Consider the following 17,110-nt stretch of genomic DNA (forward strand, 5'->3'; position numbering starts at 1 on the left):
AGTTGAACCGGCCCTGAGTTGATTTTGTAGTATAGCTTAGTTTATTGCAATCTAGCATGGGATGAACCGTAACCTAATGGCTTGGACGAGGGAAAGATAATTATATTTGGGATGAAATCGGCGGTAAGTATAACGGAAAATTCAGGTGGTGGACCATCTTAACCGCGACGCTATTGGATATTAGTGGACATAACGCGCCCGCGGTACGGCGGTAAAGTTTTCGTATCTCAACTGACCCTCGATGGTAAAAGGGTTTCAACGAAGCAAGGGGTTAGGGTCAGGGTCAAGCAGGAATGTAATGTAATGATGTTATCATCGACCTTTCAGGCTCTCGGTAATCTATAAATACTTATACAAGTTTAGACAGAAATCCACAGGAATTCTATATGCCATAATGATTCATGTTTCGCCACTCAGAAATCTGATCTAAAATTGGCCTATTCTCTTATCAAAATTGCAGGGCCTGGTAGTAGGTCTAAAGAAGTACTGATAAGTACTTGTAACTATCTTCAATGGACAGGATACACGCTCTAAATCAAAAATGATTCTCGAAACTCCATGATCGAATGGAAATGGATAATTAGGCCGATCCCTTTGCGAGCTAACTTGCCTTTGAACTATTCCGACAAAGGGATGACGTATTCATTTCCTAATTCTAATACCTTAATCGCATTAATTAAATCTATGTGCTAGAATAAAATAATTCTAAGAATTGGTTTGGTATAAGTACATTTTGTGAAAAATTTCGGCTAAGAAAAAATTGTCATTAAATTTTAATCAACTTAATAATGATAATTTCAATTGAAAAATGTCTTAAATTTAACACGTATGATAATTTATCCTTTGGCATTCCAGCAAATAGAATCAACGGTGGCCGGGGGGACGAAGGGGTAAGGGGGTGTCATCAGAGCTAGTCTAGATATTTTCGGAAAAGTCCGGAAGGTGTCGGTTGTCTGAATGTTTAATTAACTGGGCTATGGTCGACGTAAGCTCTTTCCCAACAAGTCCGTTCAATCAATAAGAGTTAATCCACGTAAGGGTACTATTTTATAAACCAGGGGTATACAGGGATAATCCCATTTCCCCCGAATATTCGTTTATTAATTGGGTTAAGTTGAACGAGGATCGAACGTGGTGTAGCGCGAGCGGGGCTAATCGTGGAACGAGAGAATTTCTGCAGGGTTACGATAAGACCACGAGCAAAACGCGCGTTCAACCTTTGACAACCATAGATATAATAAATAACTCGGTTAATGTATTATAATAGAAAAGGTATTACAAGGCCCTTCTTCCATGGCAAAATATAAACTGATTATATCTATGATGGAAAGGATATCAAGCCCATTCTTCTTTACAGTAAAAATGACTGGGCATACAATGTCGATATCGCGTAGAGTTAGGGTCGAGTGATATTGTCTGGGCGTATTTGTTTTACTTTGCAAGTACACTCGACGTCTCGCGCGACTTCAAAATACAGTCGAGGACGCGCAACGACAAGACACGACGACGTGCGAGCGAGTAGGGATAGGGTCTTGGTATACAAACAAGGATGAGAAGAGGTTTAAGCCTCGGCGTGTATATCTACCAGAAAGCAGACGACGCGAGGGTGCTGGAACGATTCTCACGCGGTGACAGTATCCGAGTTTACCCAATGGGGTCGGTGGCGGGATATGCTCGGTCCTAAGACGACATAGGAGACGGTACTTCAGTCAAAACTTATCTTTATCTTTGTCAATGTCATGGAGAAAAAGAATTTAATGAAAAAAATTCGCGAGGGCAGCTTGACAAGCGCAAATGAATTCAAATGTTCAACGCTTAAAGTTAAGTATAAGTTTAGCCCTCCTACGAAATATTTCGCAATTAGTCAAAATAGATTCAGCGCATTTTTCAACGTAACACTCGGCCGATTTCTTATCAGCGCTTTTCAATCAGGAAAAATCAGGGACAAAAAGGGATCAGTCAAAACGCATCAGCTCCCGGCGGGGGACACTCCGCCCTTAACTCCACTAATTGGGGCGGTTTAGGGACCTATCCCGTAAGCGCTATAGTGCTGGCGTCCGGGGCCATAATGGTACGACCAGGAATTGTTGAGGACACAGACGGGGCCAAATACCCCGCGTATGATTGAAACAGAGGGTCATATTACACCTAAAAAAATCCCAACCAATTTACGTAGAAAACTGGCTTATGGCTTATCTGGAAGTCGGGTCTCTATGGAACTCGGGGTTTTCATTGTAAATTTGTGACTGCTATCTCGATGATTTTTGGGACCTTTGAATGTTATGATTAGTTAGTGATTGTACGGGTCAATGATTTTGCGGATATGTCATAGGTTATCGTTTGGGTCATTGCAGTTAGAACCTCATTAGAATAATTCCCACGTCGCGAGGTATTCTGGGTATTCCGCGCGGAGAAACGTATGGAAGAAGTGTATAGCTATAACAAAAACAACTTGGCAAACGGTACAGAAAGGAATTTAGATCTGATAAAATCAAAAACTTCTTCTGGAACTATTTTCTTTCTTGGAAGAAACTCTCTTCGCTTCGAGTCTTTTATATTTTTTTATCTTTGGGTGCATGCCTTCAAACAAAGCAGCGTTGACGAGCAGAAATATGCCACGGAGATCCAAGGTTGCGATGTTAGAATTTAGTGCCATGCAACGCGGTGAAAACAAAATTTTTCTATCCAATTAAAATTTTATAAATTAGGCCTGTAAATTATTTCCTGGAACACAATGTATGTACTTAATACTTTATGTTGACAGCCATAAATAATTAAAGAATGAAAAAATAAAACCTGTACGATCCTAATTACTTTCAGATAAATTGTCTCTAAGTCTAAGCTAGCACATTCTCTCAAAATATTTATTCTGGCAACTATCCACCATTGAAAGAAAAATCCCAAAAACCTGCCAGCACTTTTGAATATAACTTAATATATTCCCGAAGCACGCAAAGAACTTATACAAAATCAGCTCGGTCTAATTTTGAGGTTGGGATATTTGTTATGACAACCGGTGACTACTTAGGTAGTTGTTGAAGAACTGAACCGGGCTGCGAGTTATAATAAAAATAAACCCGACTCAGATACAAATTAAGATACAACTTATTCTGATAATTAGACGCAATGAAGTAAGAGTGAAACGCGTATCGCTTCAACGCCCTTCTATACTAACTATGGCCAACGCTGGTTCAATTTACTTAAACAACGACGCGATCTTTGTCGACCTCGAACATATTTCGGAAATTTCACTTTGGGTTGTGAATATTATACATGACCTCGTGTATATAGAGTCGATGATGGGGGATTCGCCGGTTTTTGCCAGAGTCAAATTACAGAGTTTGGTTGGCCGTAAAAGACGTTTTTGACGCATTAGCTGACGACCTATATCCCTCCCCCCAAATATCTCGGCGTGCGCGAGCTTATACAGTTTCGACCTGTCGGATTCGTTAAAGTTTTTGGTGTTGGATGTATAATAAATCGCACCCGAGCTGCAAGCTATAGTTTTTATATTCTTTTCACCGAAAAATCGTCTGCTCTAGAAGACCAGTGTCTTACGCCATCGCGAACTATGGATGTCTTTTACTAAAAACAGAAGCTTATAATATGAAGTATATAACTCGAGGAAAATAAACAAATGTTGGTTTCCTTAAAGGAAATTAAATTTTAAATATTTCAAAAAAATATATTTAATAATAATTAATAGAAATAATTAACGTTTTGCGTAAAATCTTGTTTCAGTTTCGATTCGGGAGGTCTCTCTCTTATAGGGAAAGAAAAAAATTAAGACGAAATACGCCTAGGATATAATCTTACACGTTCAGTCATTTAGGAGCCGACGTATGTTTTTGGTTCCCCCTAGCTGCGATGGCGGCGTTAAGTTCGCGTTGACTGAAATCATTGGGAGAATATCAGTAACTATATTAAATATCAGCCGAAGTTCATATACGTTCGTGACAAGTCAAGAATTTTCACCCCTGACTGAAATATTAAACCGCATACACCGAGAAAAGAGGCCAACTGCGCCCAAAAACCGAACCCCAAACTAACTTAACAAGCCCGGAATGCATCGAATCCATCTTCAACTTTGAGAAATATTTCAATTAAATGAATTTTTTTAATTTTTTTTTTACTTTTGAGCAAAACTGGCGTATCTTTCTAAGCCTAATTTAATCAAAGTTACGACCTAATCGCTGTGAACGAATATCTGTCAACTTGTAATGTTCATATTTTATAAGTTGATAAAAAGCCATATATTTGGATTTAAAACACTTCTTCAAAAATTTTACCGGAACTATAACTTTCGCTAGAGGTCAAACTTTGACCTTTTCTTCGGGTATTTAAAAAAATAGTGTGTGTGGAAACTTTAGACTCGTTGAGGATATCCGAGACTAGTTTGCGAGTGTGCCACGAAGCAGCAGCGTGTCTAGCGGTGATATATAAGTTCCTCTGTCTATGAAAGAACCTCAATTGGCAATAAAATACGTCAAAAGAAACGTATCTTGAATCTTGCCGAGTCTAGACTATCTAAGGGGATTATATCCTCGTAATTCGGTGCAGTTACTATGATAGTTTTACGAAATTTCAAAGGGAAATATCAAACATGGTTGGTAGTAAATTTAAACTTAAGTTAAGTATATTTAAAGCTATAATTTACATCAGGGGCGAGATAGTTTAAGTTTTGCGGGTTCTAAAGAAGAAAAAAAAGCCCCATGGTTTAAAATTTATATTTTTATCGTTGCCAAAAGCTTAAGAAGTTATTTAATAACTCAAATATTCTTTACGGTTTCAGCGTTAAACGTTGAACATTTCGAGGAAGTTCGTAAACTGAAGTTTAGGTTTATTTCCGATTAGTTCCGTTACATTTCACCCCACTAATTTACTACGAAATGATGAACTTCCGCAAGGTACTAGAGACTACAAAGAGGCCCGTTCCTGACAAGACTGAAAAATTTATTAGGATATAAAGTTAAAAGAATCCTTCGCAAATAACCACATAGGGTGAGAGACGACGTCTTGGGATTCCGAGCCCAATGAGAATTTACGAATTATCAAATCCGACAACTCAACTTGAAAGTTTTAACTATACTAATCGCTTCGAGTTTAAAACCATACTTAAATTGGGCCTAGTTAAATTGGGGATGACAAGTACGTTCGTATAGTGTTTGTCTAAAACTTTAGAGAAAGGAGATTATCCTGATTTTTCACCCTCATTTTCAACTTAAGCCTAGACGTAACTGGAAGAGTATTATATATTTGAACAAGGAGGGATTTACCTGTATACTTGGAAATTACGACCTTAATCGAGGACAACACGAGAGGGAATTAACACTCCTGAATTATACGATAAATATTTAAATTTTACATTTATCTCCTATATACCAATTTATAATTTAAATTTGGAGCGTAAGTGAAACGCAACAATTTTAAACGCTCTCTTATAGTGAAATGTAACCAACTTCAACTCTCTCAACAATTTTAAACAATCTCTTGCAGAAATTAATCAAATTTAAATAATCTCGTGAAAAAATCTACAATTTTGAACAATCTCGTGCACGAGGAATTATTGCAAAAATGTTACACAATCTCGTGCTCGAGAAATGCAACAATTTTAAACAATCTCGTGCACGAAGAATGCAACAATTTTTCAGAGACATAAAGAAAAATAAATTCATAGATGATTTACGCTGCCAAACATCTCTCGACATCTGCGAGATATTCAAACTCAATTTTCCAACCAATTTCGAATCGAATTGAATCATGGGATCAGCGTCTTGGGTTGGAAAATAAAGAAAACGTTCTCGCATTGAAAGCGAATCCATCTCTAGAGATTTTTTGTTACATTTCTTTTAAATTCGACGCGCTTATTTTTGGGGGCGAAAGAACCTACCACTACATAGAAGAGAAGACGTGCTAACAAAAGGATCAAAACTAGTTAGGAACCGCAAAGATTCCTTGGGCGGGATGGCCTATCCATATATATAAACTTTCATTCTCTAAAAAAAAAACGAAAAGGTGTGTAGAAGAAATTCAATTTCAATTTTAAAACCCCTTTCGGTTTTTTCTTTTTCTGCTCTCTGTAAGATTCCCATTGTTATACAAATTCCCGGAAACCAAACACTGAGTTTTTTCAACTTCCCCAGATAGCTACGCCACTATATATACACTTTCCAATTTTTGTTCCCCGGTTCCTCTAAATCTATACTAAAATTCAATCTAGGTATTTAAGTTTAGCGGAAGTAAACTAACGGAAGTAATCACCTATTAAAATCTACTTCCCCCAATAGAAAAATGGGTATTCTTAGTGATATTTCTACGTAGATTTTTTGCGAGGTATTATGGGATTCCTCTAAATAAATAATAAAAATAGATTTCGGAACTAAAATTAGGAAGGAACAACAAATAAATAAGAAGTTTATAACGACTTTCGATTGATTTACTTCTTTCATGGATTTCATAGAAATAGACATAGGATTTCACTGAGATTTTGAACCTTTCAAAGATTGATTCTACATAGAAGATGTTGAAGGAAGAAGGAAGGAGAAAAAAATGTGAAATCCACAGCACACAATAGAACGCGTAGCTCAACATCGGAGCTTTGAAGGGATGTATACCTAATTTCACTGGGATTTAACAATAGATCTCTCTCTCCAAAACTTTCATCATCTTCAGTTGGCTTAAACAAATAGGGGAGTCGCCCCCGGCCAGGATCGAGGGGGAGTAGATCCCACCAACACGTTAGGGGCTTTGGGGGTATACCAGCAGCAGCCAGAGCACAAAAGGGACTCAGTCGGTGCCCAAACTATTCCCCGCTTTCGTGTCTAGGGATGGTAGGTATATAGGATCTTTCCTCCTTGGTGTTAGGAGACCATTTTCGAATTAGGTGTCTGTATGGTACCATGGTGTTTGGCCAAGAGGGTGCCATCCTAGGTGATTGATAAGATGGGGGGTTCTTTTTTCCTCTCTTAAAAGCTCAATAGGGGGAACCGAAAAGTATTTTATAACAGGCAGTTATAATAGTTTTTCCGGCGCAATATGCACGTCTGACTTTTCGAGATATTGGCCCGAAAGTGTACCTAAGGGGTTGCCTTGTTTGAAAGGGTAACCATTTCGAGTAGAGGTCACGTGTTCGCTTGTTTAATAGAGAGTTTAGAGTTTAAAATATCTGACACGAAATTCAAGATGAAACTTTCTCCACGGGGTCAGTGAATTGACCTATATTCGCCACCTTACTCGGACAGATATCTCTCAGGAAATTTCCTGTGTATTGTATACATTTCCTACAAACCGTAATAATTCACCACTATCATAGAAAAAATGTTCCTTAACATTAAACCTGATCATGCGAATCTCGCGTTGTCAACGCTGAATGAAAGACTACGATATCCTACAACATGCACTCAATTGTACGAAAGAAATCTGAATATTTTCAACCTCAGACTTCACTTCGCATAAAAGCTGAATCGCATCTTAAACTAACTCCGTTCAGATTACGTATTCCCCTACATTAAGAACGGTGGTATTTCAACATGAACGGTGCTGTGAATGTCACTCTAGACCGGAATAAGAGATGTACGGGTGTCGTTTCCGCTTTCAATAATGGTGTAAGGTGATTTTGACAAAGAGTGTATGAAGAAACGGAGACTGGAAGTTGAATCGTTCAAACAAGAGGGACGCGAGATTGAAGAGACTTTGTTTGGATTTCACACTATTTCCGAATCTCGGTGGGGTTCTCGTTTCTTTCTCCGCTTTCATCCCCTGGCCCCGGGGTAGCACCCTAGCTGCCCCAGTGTACACTGTAGTACCCGAGTACATGCGCCCGCCATATTGCGACGGGGTAACACCGGGACACCCCGGGAGTTCCCCCGTCTTTCTCCTTATTCTTTTTCTCAGGCAAATATAAAAATCTCCATCAAACGCCTTCGTCAAAGATTCAAAGATTTCAATCCCTGAAGGATGGGGAGAGAACTAGCTTTGATAGAAAATAATCTATTTCATTCACCCATGAATATGGAATCGTCATTAAAGGTGAACTCAGCGAGATTAATAAGACTGTGCTATGATCAATATTCGCGTTATTATTAAATAAATTCGCCAGGATAGGGTGGGCCAACTCACTCACCAAAGACAGCGTGGCGAGTAACAAAAAAAAATTGAAAATAAAAATCAATATTTTGAAGGTTCAAAATGGTTCGGATCTATTTCAGAGACAGAAATGATTTTACCAGTCTGATAATAAGGATGCTTCTCCCAAAGAATGAGATGTGAAGAGCGGGAGAAAGAAGATCAAGGATGAAGAGCTATGGATGAACATGGAGAGAAGTGGATTTTTTGGGGTTTTGGCGGGAAATTTTTGCGGGTATGCAAAAGCCCTGGGCTGTGCCAACTGAGATGACGCGTGTTGATTAGACCCGCATTGGTAAAAATAAATATAATATATTGTTTATTTCCTACAAATAGGGTCGAATTGAAAATTCCTTGCCTTTTTTGCGATGAAATTGAAAGATTTATGAGTTTGGGGAAAATTTTAGTCCAAATTAAATTGGATAATTTATAGTTTTCCCAAATAATTTTACTTTTTAACATTAAATTCCAGTTTTTCCCAAATGAATACGAATTATGGGACAAAACCAAACCAAGACTCTCAAGTACTTGGGCATAATCAAGAAGAGAAGTCTACGGTACCTCCTTGCAGAGAGCGTTACGAATCATTTTATCAGCAATTAGAAAGAGATTATCAAAGCGAAATAAAAAAAATATCTTAACAAAATCGTGGGATAGAAAATTCCCAAATAATTTATAGTGTCTAAAAATAATACGAAGGAATACTAGGCCTAAGTTTAAATCGAGGTTGATCGGTTTACGATGTTCAGGGAGGCCTTAGCTGATGGTGCATGCGGTAGCTGAGGGGTCAAAGCGTCGATAACGATTGAGATCGTAAAACAGCTAGGCGAGCTTAAGCTTGGATTTTTATAACGAGGGTCCAATCAATGAAGCATTAAATAATTTACTTATCGCGAACGAGGAACTACGCAACGATGAAAAAGAAATCAAGAGAGAGGATTGACTTACCCAAGGCAGACGACAGACTGAAGACTCCTGGTTTCCAAGCTTAGGTCTCCAAGATGAAGATGGTGGTGGTGGGTGTACTGTCCACACCAATGTTGAAACTGCAATCGGACCTCGAGACCAAGATGATAAGATTAACGACGATTTTCTTCCTGTTGAAGGAAAGACAAAAATAAAATATCGACATTAAAATCAATCATCAAAGCTAATTAAATTAAGTTTAGGTTTCAAATTCCCCATATTATTTATTATAAATATAAAAATAAACTAGTAATTGGGTTAGTTAAAATTTTCTGGGAAAGTATTTCATTAATGAGGAGTTTCGATATGATAAAACTAATTAGTTATAAATTAATATTAAATTCAAATAATGTTGAAAAAGTTTCGTATTTTTGGTGTGAAAAACAAATCAAATTATATTATAATTTTAATATAATTTAAATTTAGATTAAGCTAATTTACTTCCGTATTTAAAGTAGATAAACTTATATTTGCACAAAAACTTCACTTTTTATCCGTATTTTCCTTCTGAATTAAAAGAAAGGCGAGTCAAGTTTGCCAAAAGATTATCAAAATATCATTAGGAACTCGGAAAGATTAAATCTCATCCATTAAATTATTGAGAAGAGCCACTAGCAGAGGATGATATAAAAATAAACAATCGTATCTTCAATTCGGAATTAAGGTAGCTGCATCGTGCACCTTTGACATTTAGACCTAGGTACTTAGACGCCGTCTAGACTTAGTTAAGATACGACAACACTCTCGCGTGAAATACTACGAATAATAGTCGTTTGCGAAAGATATAAAACATATGTACGCGAGATGAGTTCTGGAAAAACTTGAAAACAGAAAAATTACATTACGTACGCGAAAGCTAGGGCTTAAAACATTTTTAACCTTTCATAAAAAAAACCCTATATAGGTTATCACGAGGAAAAATACTTATTTTGTTTGTTTTGAAAAAGATATAATATAAAAACTCGCCAACTCTTTCGTAAACACTTTTCAATTTCGTCCAAGTGTTAAAAGGGGTATCTTACAGGTTTACAGTAGTGTAAAGAGACCTTGGATGGTCTATATAAAATGCGTGTTTCTTATTTACGATTGCGTCGTCGAGTCGACAGTGGTCATAACGACTTTCTAAGGAAGCATATACACTCGGGTATCTTGGACCCACCATATGGCGCGTAGTCTAGCGAACGGAAATTTATTCCATCTACCTCGTTTATATAACAACTTTGGATGTATAGTCTTTTTTCCCCCGCCATATTGGACTCGGAATAGATTGAATTTTTCTGTATACTTTGACTACTCCATTACTTTTCCCACGTTAATTGACATAATGGAACTATAAGAACATTTCGCAAAGCCTAACCCTAATTGCAGCAGCAGCCTCCGAAACGAATTACTAAAATAATTACGCTTTTAAACGTAAAGAAACTAAATATTTTCCCCCATGCATATTTGTGGGTAGGAACGTGAGTTACAATTCCTCAATTCAGAAATATACGAAGGTAGAAACAGTACAAGTATTTGTTTTTCTTTCGCATGACGCTGCATTATTTCACCGATGGAGTGAATGTTCGAACAAGAAAATGATTCTTATACGTTAGGCTTAAGTTAGGTATGAGAAACTAGTAGGGGAGACGAACGTCTGGGTTTCTACTGTAACTCTATTCCACCCACATTCAGTAAGTAAAACACCATACACCCCCCGCCCTTGTGTCATAGTCGCAGTCGCGTAGCTCAACATTTTTATAGGGAATTATGAAGAGTTTTTGCTTTACTAAAGGAGGGGAGGGGTGCAGTGTCGCCAGATTGGCACCTAGACTCTGACTATGACACGAGGGTAGAGCTGACTCCCACGCTATACGTCATTCATCCGTAACTAGCTCAAAATCCCCCAACTAGGGCACATACATGAATTAACTATCGCATATTTTTCAATATTTGAATATCGTTTACCAAGCTCTATTTCGTAAAACCGTCTAAAATAATTTTCCCTGACCAGTTTGAACTATCAAATTTTATTAACAATGTTGTAAGATTCTAAAAATGACTGCACTGACATGAACTTAAAATTACCCTACTTTTCCAGGTAATACCAAATACTGCGGCAGACCTGTTACGCAAAGCTCAATGCGAACAAAACTGCCGGATCAACAAGCTATAAGATATAACCCCGAGGAAAATGTAAAGTTCTTAGTTGGGTGGATGCACGTGGCGTATGATGGAAGGAGGGTTTTTGCGGATTCTTTATTCCACGGTTGGCGCCAAAATGAGGTTGCTCGTCAATGTCATCATTCTAAGAAGTTCCTGGCTTCGGAGATTCGAGATCCTCCTACCAGATTTATAGGAGAAAATATCCCAACACTCCCACTATCCTATAGACTTTTGTCAACCATTTCAAAAGATCCCGATGACGGACCCTTCCATAGGGGCGCTCAATTCGCTTTCCATCTATACCCTACATACATATCCCTGGACATCTTCAGTATGCTTAAGGATTTCTGGCTTAGAATTGACTTTTTATCCCCTCAGCTCAACTCTAACCCCCGTAAGGGACAGCGAGACGGAGGTCACTGCTAGGGTCAAATAAAAATTCGACTACAACTCGCTCTGTAACAGAGGTTTCCGTACAGAGTTTTCATTTCATATCTCCAGGCTGACTTTTCCAGGTATTTCCCAGTAAATGAGGCGCATTTACCTGTAAGAGCAGCCTTTAGAGACCATCATTAAAATATGATGCCTCTTTTAAAACACTCATTATTAAAAGGGAACGTTTGTCCGGAAAAAAATATAATAAAAATCAGGAAAAGAACTTTTCAGTGACGTTATTTTAAAGTCGTTAATCACGTTCCAAAGTAAAGATTCCTTCAGGGGCCGCGCGTCATAAACCAAGAGAGGAAAAGGAGAAAACATAATTCTCATTCTGTACCAGCGTCACTGTTCACCGTTATCAAAACCAGGGATAACCCAACGGAGCCCACCGTGCCATCAGTTCCTAAAGTAATGATTGCATATGGAAGGTACGTACGTCATTTAGAGACAGCTCGTTATTTACCGGTACCCGAAAAAGAGTGCGACTCTATATAAAGACGATCTATAAGTACTTGTTCAAGTACTTGGGGAAGGGGTTTTTGACGGGGAGTACTTCAGGGTTTTCAATCATAGGTACAAACCTCAAAATAAAAAATTCGTCCCACAATTCCACAATTTTTGTTTTTAATGACAGGGGTTATTTTCAAGTACTTCGGTGGTAGACGCGGGGCATGGAACCCTTTGATTTATCAAAAATGTAACCACCGACGCGAATCAAATGAAAACGGGGCCGACGACGGCTAGTATAGTACCACGTGATACACCCTATGGAATCAACAAGGCGTAATGAATTTCTACATTGTTCCCTGTCACGTGCCACTCCTCTAAGTCTACCCTAACCCTAACTGTAAGTTTTCTAAGCCTAATTTGACCCATAACGAGACGACATGTTCACGAGACTGGCCACCGAGCGACGAATCTTCTTACCAGAAGCTAAATTCGCGTCTTGTAGACCAAAACTTCAGTTCCATGCAGGGTTAGAATAGACGAGACTAAAGCGTGTGGGGAAGTTACCGAGGAGCGCATGGGGAAGAGTATCAGTTGCCCGGGGCCATGTCTACAAATGAAATCGGGGAAAATATTATTTGTCGAGACCAGAGGGAGAAGAGGAGGGATGGAAAGTCTTCCTCGGTCGGTGTTGGGTTATGTCCGACTTATGTATAAATGCGAAAAGCGTTGGAATGCGAAGTATATAGTATGTCCTCCTTTAGTAGCCGAGAGAGTGGACAAGTACTTGATGGAATTTTTTCCAACCATATAGTTCAAGGAGGGATATTTTGACAAGTATTCCTCCCCTTGGCGCCTCGAGTTTTCCAATATGGAAAAGAAGAGCGAGAGCGGGAAGTTGGGAAAAGACAGTTTGCCTGGAGCGAAAAATCTCTCTAGAACGATAGAATATATCTCAGTGTTTGGTCTGCCAGATTTCATCACGTAGTCATGCAGCCCGAGTACGAATTGCCATCGCGTAGGAACTTGGAGGAGAAGAAAAAATAGAGCTTGAATTCAGACGTAAGAGCTAAGCCTGGGTCTGTCTATATGGCATCTAGGAGCAAGTACCCCTTTTCCGTTTCCAACGCAATTGATTGCTGTTTTTCAGGGAGAAATTTAGCTACGAACAAGAAGACGCGAGTGAAAGAATGAAGTTGATCGAGTTCATTCTAATCCGGAAGCAAAAACCAACGTATTTTCCTTTAAAGTAAATGGGCTGTCTCCGTTTTCAAGGCCTATTTTTCACGCGTGAAAGCTTTCCTTTTTTTCACAGAAATAACAAACAGAACAAACTTCCGTCGGCTCGCTGTCAAGATTGGAAGGAAGAAGACGGACGAGAACGCCAACAACAATAACCCCGATTTAATTCTCGTTTTAATAAAAAATAAAGGAAATTCTCCAGGATGAAACTAGCTCGTGCTGCTTTTCGCGCCAACAATCTTAATACAGTCTCGAGAAAAAAGGCGGCAAGGATTACCCGCCATATGATACGAGTCTACGTAATACGATGGGCTATTTCGATGTAAAGATAGGGCTGACTTTGGCACGTGTATCTAATAACTCAGGCGAGAGGACGGTTGCTAAGACGCTCCTAGTTCTTAACTGAAATAGTCTATAATTCTACCCCTTTTCCTAGATCGCACAAGGCTTGAAATAAATCTGTTTTACTTTTTTTCCCGCGCTTTTTCATTTCGTAGGTCTTTCTCGAGTACATCCGGACTTTGTATTTCGTAGAAATTTCCTTTACTTCAATGAACGGTTTTTCACCATGAAATTAAACCAAAGTCGAAGGCGGGAATAATTCTCATCCAACGTAACCATTTTAACCTAGGTCTAACCTCGCGGTAAGAAACCAATCCAACCAAAAAATCCTTAACAGTTTTGATAGAGAAATCGAGATTCGAAATTAATCTTACAGTCTCTTTCGTTCTTAAGCCTAACCTTTTTTCAAGATTTTCGGGGATCACAAGAATATTGAAATACCCTAAAGAAATATATACATTTTTTTCCTATGGAAGCTGGAGAAAAAAAATAAATTCATCTTTGGTATTCTATGAATTTGGGGAAACGAAAGAATATCAGTGCAAATCGCCTACAACGTTTTCGGATATTAAAAATTTTTCCCTAAAAAAAAAACGGGGACCCCGAATGAAAAGTAAACAAGAATATCCCAGAATAACTTCGAAATGAGATGAAATGAAATTCTCGGAATGAGAATCGGAGGATGGAGAGAGGAAAATGGGGAGAGAGAAAAAAAAAGTTTAGAGAAATTTTTCTTCTTGAAAAAATTAATATTTGTGGATGTTTTGCGAATATTTCTCCTTGGTTACCCTAGCTGCGGAACGTTTTCCCTGGAGTCAACTAGTTTCATTCATTTGAATCGGAGATAATATAAAAAAGTTTCTTTTCGTAAAAATAGATTTTTTTAGCCAAGTTCGCATTAACTTAGGTTCTGTTTCAAGACATTTACCTAAGATCCATTACGTGTGGATGCACCTTTTCTACAGAACCATTTGAATCATCTATATATTCATAAACGTAAAACCAACGCCCAAAAACAGAACATAACCCTGCATAGATAATAACAAAAAAAAACAATAAAAAAACCATACACTTTAGCATTTACATAGTGACTGACCACAGTCGTCCTACACTACTTATCCAAGGAAGTTCGTGTATTATTCTCTCTCGCCCAAAGGCTACAGCACGGCGATTGGTAGCTAGACAACATCATAAATAGCTATGGCACGTACAAACGAAATCAGGGTTAGGGAAAAACCCGGGCTAACGAGTTCACTACAAGAAAGTGCGCTACCATGCAGTGCCACAGTCATAGGTCGAAGATTACAAGTGCTAGATATACCGCAATGGGGGAGAATATAGTGAGTGGAAAGCTTACCATCTTACAATGAAGGATGGCTCGAGTACTCCCATGGAGGAACGAGATGGAGCTAATGTTTTAGGCGAACCCGCCAAAAACGCATTCGATCAGACTCCAGTCGGTACCATCTCCAGATTGCGCTATAGTTTAAACACTACACAACGGGGGAAATACCTACTGTTTATGATAACTTATAGGAATTCATCAATTCGAAATTTCGAATTAAATTTGTATTGATAGATATTCTTCGATTACTTCAAACGCAACTCTAATTTTATAATTATTCATAATCATTTCGGGTTTCAATTCAGCGTCTACCTTCGCGTTTATTGTAAACTCGGGGTGAAATGAACCGTAGTTAAGTACCGGGTTATGCCCCAATCATCAACCCCCCTCACCCCTTCCCCAATACAAGAAACCCCTTCTGGATGGTGTTTGGTTCTTCTCGCAGCTAGTCTCTTCGACAGATATTCATGACCCCATTACTAGCAGACGTCGGCGGGATATTGGGGCCCTATAGGGTGCCATAAGGGGCCAGAAGGTTGAGAATGAAAGGGTAAGGGTCAATCGATGACCCAATGAGGGGTGAAACGTCCCCCCGTAACAAAAATTATCGAGGGGACAGATTAATTGACACGTGTGCTGGCGTTATACCATGGTGCGCCAGCTTGGACCTTTTGGGAGCCCAAAGAAATTGACCGTTCTCTTCGTCGTGATTGGAAGCAAACAGAATATTTTCGCATGCAATATAAGGGGACCCTAGTTTTAGATTATAGCACGAAAAAACCTTTCAGGAAACACGGCGGCGGCGGAAGGTTTTTATTCATTTTATTATAGGACTTTCACTTAAGTTGATTCATTTCCCTTCTGGATGTATTTTTCGCGTATATAGAAAACACAGTAGTCTAATAACGTTACAGCCGCATTCTTTTAGAGAAGATGCAGGTAGTACTTTTATCGTAATAAAAATCGGGGATTGAGAATTACCTTAAGAAGGGAAACTTCGATATACTTAAGCTAAGAAAGAGCGCGCTCGCTCGCTTTCCGAACTGAACAAGATGAGCTTTATCGAGTTCATGGACTATTTTGATCGCCGTGGGTGTGTAGGGTTAGAAGGGTTAACGCCGATACCCGGTTCGAAAGCGAGTGGGCGAGAGCTCGAGACTCGTTTCAAAGTGGTCTATAAACCACCTCGATGCAGATCATTACCCACGCGAGATCGGGATATAATGCATTATTTCTTATTAAAAGTATCAGAGGTTTAAGAAAGTCGTATAAGAAACTTTAGCAAACTAAATATATATAAATATATTGGTAACTATTTTATTTGCGAAATTTTTCCTTAACCATAAATAAAATTGCGAGTGTAATTTTGATGAATTGCGTAACGAATTTTCGTAACTAACTCTTTTTGCCGCCTAATTTTCTAATTTTAGCTCGAGCCTTTTTTCCAAAGCCAATAGAGTTACGTAAGAGGTACGCAAAATTCCGCGCGTTTTCCAAATTCCTGGAGCGACGAAGAAGCAGCATCCCTTTACCCTTTTGAGAGAGAAAAAAAAGAAAATCTCATCATCTCGACTCGATAGGTCGAAGATGTTGAATCCGGAGGAAAATATTCATCGTGTGAGGCCAGCAACACTCTTACATACCATATTTCTCTTAAACATTTTTCTGGTGGTGCGAGAAATATTGCTGACTACAAAAGAAGAGCCTCCTCCATAGATAGGAAAAAGATGACTCTTTCAACGAAGGAGTCATGAGAAACTCATGCCGATATTTACAACAGAAAGAAACGTAATGTACCACAACAAGATGTCCCTAATAAACTGGCGCAGAGTCTTCACTCCCCAGTATCTCTATGAATAACTTGGGGTATGAAATTTTGAGGTACTGGTCTTCGAAATACGCTCTTTCTGTTAGTACCTTCAAATTTAATTTATCAGCCATAGTTCAAAGGTTACAGGTCGCATTATGACAGACAATATTAGCGTAACTATTACACCCCCATCATTTTTAAAAGTTCGCAAGGAGGTTCTGTTAGGTGCAAGGAAAAAGGCAAAATGGGTG

The 17,110-nt window shown here is 38.7% G+C and overlaps 1 protein-coding gene and 1 long non-coding RNA gene across 8 annotated transcripts in view; one reads left to right on the forward strand and one right to left on the reverse strand.

The window, feature by feature from the left end:
- The window catches only part of LOC149690887 (discoidin domain-containing receptor 2-like), a 185,600-nt gene that overhangs the window by 84,810 nt on the left and 83,680 nt on the right, over nt 1-17,110 (reverse strand). For all 7 annotated transcript variants that reach the window (XM_089870615.1, XM_089870616.1, XM_089870613.1 and 4 more), the window contains exon 4: nt 9,073-9,221. The gene's annotated coding sequence lies outside the window, so the exon portion shown is untranslated. The remainder of the gene's footprint in view (nt 1-9,072; nt 9,222-17,110) is intronic.
- On the forward strand, nt 12,264-13,590 carry LOC149690888 (uncharacterized). The gene is made up of 4 exons (XR_016383896.1): nt 12,264-12,868; nt 12,935-13,182; nt 13,271-13,369; nt 13,436-13,590. It is a non-coding gene; the product is annotated as an uncharacterized LOC149690888 (long non-coding RNA).

This window comes from Phalangium opilio, unplaced genomic scaffold (assembly GCF_054372755.1).
Source record: "Phalangium opilio isolate 3A_F unplaced genomic scaffold, DU_Popi_V2 ptg000031l_1, whole genome shotgun sequence".
In the NCBI taxonomy this organism is placed as follows: Eukaryota; Metazoa; Arthropoda; class Arachnida; order Opiliones; family Phalangiidae; genus Phalangium; species Phalangium opilio.